We start from the raw sequence: 4152 nt of genomic DNA on the forward strand, positions 1-4152 counted from the left end.
CTGACTGCCAAGACATAATGACTATGCTAGAATAGTCAGAAAATTGGCTTTGTATAGCTTTAAGAGAGGGCAGTAGAAGTTATATTCGATATCATCTTTTTGTTGTTGATTTGATGAGCTTTTTTGCCATCTTGCTTTAGTTTGCTTGTGTATTGGAAGGCCAGGACATTGGCGATGGCGTTCAAATGCAAAATCTAGTGATTAATTACTGATAAATAAATAGTCGATAAAATGCAATGTAAAAAGTGTTATAATGGGGAAGGTATAGAGGAAGATTAGCATCCAGACCAGTGGAAGGAAGGGTCAAAAAAAATTTCTAGAAGAAACGAGATCTATCTTGAAATATATATATTCCAGAAACAGAATATTCAATAACCCAAGATGAGAGGGAAATGCTGAGTTCCTTAGAGAGGGAAATGATAAATTTAGTATGCTTAGAACACAATCAGAGTGGCAAAAAGTAACAAAACAGAAAACTAGAGAGATAAGAAGGGACCTTTGAAGCTGTATTATTCTAAGAGTGATAGAAATCAATTATAGGACATTAGTCAAGGAAAACATATAATTATATTTATTGTAGAAATATCACTGTCTACAACATGAAAAATGAATTAGAAGAAAGGATGGAGTTACTAAGGATGAGAATAAAGACAAAGCAGTCAGGGAGCTGTGTGGATAATCCTTGAATGGTGGCCCCAAAGTGATAAATATTCAAAGGAGAGAATTTACAGAGATTCATAATTCACTGACTATAGGGGAAAGTAGAAGTGTATTATGACTAGTTTTCTTGCTTGAGCAAATAGAGGGATGGTGATGCCATTCACTATGGTAAGAAACATAAGAAATCATCTAGTATTTGCAAGGGAGGGTGAAAGGTAATTTGTACAGTTATTTTGTATGCTAGGCATGAGGTGCCTAGGAAATATCCAAGTGACATTATCTTCAAGACACAGGGTATAAGAAGAGATCTTGTGGGTAGATACAGATTTTAGAGTTGTACTCACGTTGTTTTGGCCTATCTAGTGTCCATTCTCCCTGGCAATGGGATTTTCATTTCTCTTTGAGAAAACACTACTCCACTCTCAATCCATGTTATTCAAATCAACTGAGAGCATTCATAGGCTCAGAGGGTGAACATGTGACCCGTACCTAGGTAATTAGAGTCATAATGACTGGTTCTGGAATGGGCACTTAATGGATCTAATGAAAGTCCAGAATTTTTAATAAAACTGTGGAAAAAGAGACTTTCATTTTCTATTCAATTTCTAATCCAGGAATAGGTATATGCCTCAAGTTTCTGGTGATAATTTTTTCCAGATATGGGGAAAGCCTACCTATAGAGAAAATCAGAGCTTAAAAATAGAATCCTGATGGAGAAGATGGTCATTCCTCTTCCTGCTACCTTCTTATGAGCTAACAGCATCAACACCATCATTCTGATAGCTCAAGACAGTTGTGTCAATTTCAACTCCTCTTTCTCTCATATACTACCTCCAATTCTTCAGTAAATTCTCTTGGCTCTACCTACAAATTATAAAGAATTCAGTTGCCTGTTTAAAAAAAAAAAAAGTCTGTAGTGGGTCATTGGCCTCCCAGCACACCCTGCACCATGTGATTTTGCTGCTTTTCCTATAAACTGATGGAATTACTTCTATATCCCTTAAATCTTGACTGACTTTGTGACTTGCTTGGGCCAACAGAATATGGGGAGGTGACTATGCCAGTTCTGTGGTCAGGTTACAAAGGCTTTGCATTCTCCAGCTCTGTCTCTTGAAACTCTGCCACCACATGAACAAAGCCAGGCCAGCCTGCTGGAGGATGAGACAACATGAGGGGAGATGCCAGACATCCAAGCTGAGACTATCTGAGGCCAGCCTATAGTCAGCCAATCTTTCAAATATGGGAGGACCAAGATCTACAGAGCTATCTTGCAGCCAACCACCAATGCATGGGTAGGCTCAATGGAGACCAGACAGAGAAAACATCCAGAGTACCTAAAGATGCATAAGTTATAATTAATGCTTATGGTTTTTGACCCCTGAGTTTTGGAGTGATATATTCTTCAACTGGTCTTCTCGATTCCAACTTAGCTTCCTTTATTCTGGCTACCAGGACGATCTCATCAAAACATAAATTAGATCATGATATTTTTCTCCTCAAAACACAGCAATGGTTCAGATTTCAATCACAATAAAGAATAAGGTCCTTACAAAGGTGCAAAAGCCCTACAGAGTCTGCCCACTGGCTACCTCTCTGCTTCCATCTATGACTCCCTCTTTCACTCACTTTTCTGCAGTTACCTTGGAGTCCTTGCAGTTTGCACACTCTCTCAGCTTTCCTGACACTCGGGCATTTGCATTTGCTATTTCCTCTGCCCAGAATGCTTTTTCTCTAGCTATTCCCGGATCTTACCCCTTCAGCTCTTGACTCAAATATTACTTTCCCTGACTAACTACTTGAAATAGCAGCCCAACTCCACTCTAACTCCCTATCTACCTTTCATGCCTTATTTTTTCCCCTATCACTTGCCAGCATCTAACATACAATGTATTTTATTTTTGTGCTTTTAAGTTATTTATTTTCTTATTGTAAACTACATGACATCAGAGATTGTTGTCTATTTAGTTCACTCTTCTATCTCTAATCCTTAAAAAGGGCTTCAATAAAGAAATTGTTAAATGAATGAACACATGGAGAACCTCTATACTAACTATGCCTAGGTTTTCCAGTTGTGTGAATCAATAAATATTCTATGTTGAAATTCATTTGGTTTAATTTGATTTTTTGAAATTTGGCTTCTGAAAAAGTTCTGACCGAATTAGGAGTTATTGAACGAGTGAAATCTAAAGCTGAAAGATAAGACAGAATATCCTTGGGAGAGTCTGAAAATATGAAAACAATAAGATCTAGATTCCTAAAAAAATCAAGTTTTCTAGGCAGAAAGTAACAGTCTAGGAGGCTGGATAGAAAATTAGTGTTATGGGAGTCCAGAGAAGAGAATGTTTTTAGACAGATCGCATGGAAAACAGTGTTATATTTTATCAAGTGGCCAAAATAAAATGCAAGTTGGAAAAGCTGACTAAATTTTTATCTTGCACGTTTTTCCTTAATTTTTTATTTCTTTCTTTGTGCATATTGTCTAGGGTTTCCTTCTCCTCTATATTATAGAATTAATTTTGTATTTTTTTCACACTAAGATTGAACCCATCCAAGGAACTTCTAAGCCTCGCATTATTTTCTTGTAGATAACCCATTTGGATTGGAACACCAGTGGAATGGTACAATTACAAAGACTAGAATTACTTCACCTAGCTTGCATTTTTTTCTTATAGTTTTGGAGCTTTTTCCATGAACAAGAATCATTTACTCCAACCACTTACTTTGGGAAGAGTTTCTTCCTGTAGTAATTTTAGAAACCATAGGGACCACGTAAGGACTCTATTTGATGAATGCCATGAATTAAAAGAAAGAGAAAAACCAGCACAAAATAAACACTTTATTATAGAAAGTGTTACCTTTAAAAGATTAGCAGCTGGGATTTCTATATCAGGCAATCAGAGCTAAACCCTTGTGTATTAATGCACTAACACATTCTAAAGACTTTTTAAAAGTGTTTTTCAGTGAGTTTGTGCATGTTCTCTCACTCTGTCTGGGAGCTTTCAGGTGCATAACTTCTAATAAAGATGACCTCGGCTCACTCTTCTCCATCCCCAAGGGAATGGTTCTGCTGAATAAAATTTCTCAGCTTATTCATCACTTCTCCTTGAGGACTCTGATGTGAAGGCTGCACATGAAATCATTCTATCTTTCCAAGTGATAAATTTTATGTTCCTTTATGTTACTGAAAGATAGCATTAGGCTCTAAGAAAGACTTCTTCGAAACTGAGTCCACTACATTCCCAGGTCAGACTGAGAATAGGGTCTTGGCCACTACTTCTCCAGAGGTGACCACCAGAGTTCCTTCCACTCATTCAGAGATGAAGCCTGTCAGTAAGGAGGAAAAAATGTGTCCCTATGGCCCATTTTTACCCTGAGCCTTTTTTGACAGAACAAAGACTGCCAGTTGGACCAAAATTGAGGTCCTTTAGTTATGTGCTGGGAACTTGAGTTCTCTGGGAATAGTGCCAAGACCACCAGACTCATTGAACTCAC

Source organism: Pteropus medius, unplaced genomic scaffold (assembly GCF_902729225.1).
Source record: "Pteropus medius unplaced genomic scaffold, Ma_sr-lr_union100, whole genome shotgun sequence".
NCBI classification, from domain to species: domain Eukaryota; kingdom Metazoa; phylum Chordata; class Mammalia; order Chiroptera; family Pteropodidae; genus Pteropus; species Pteropus medius.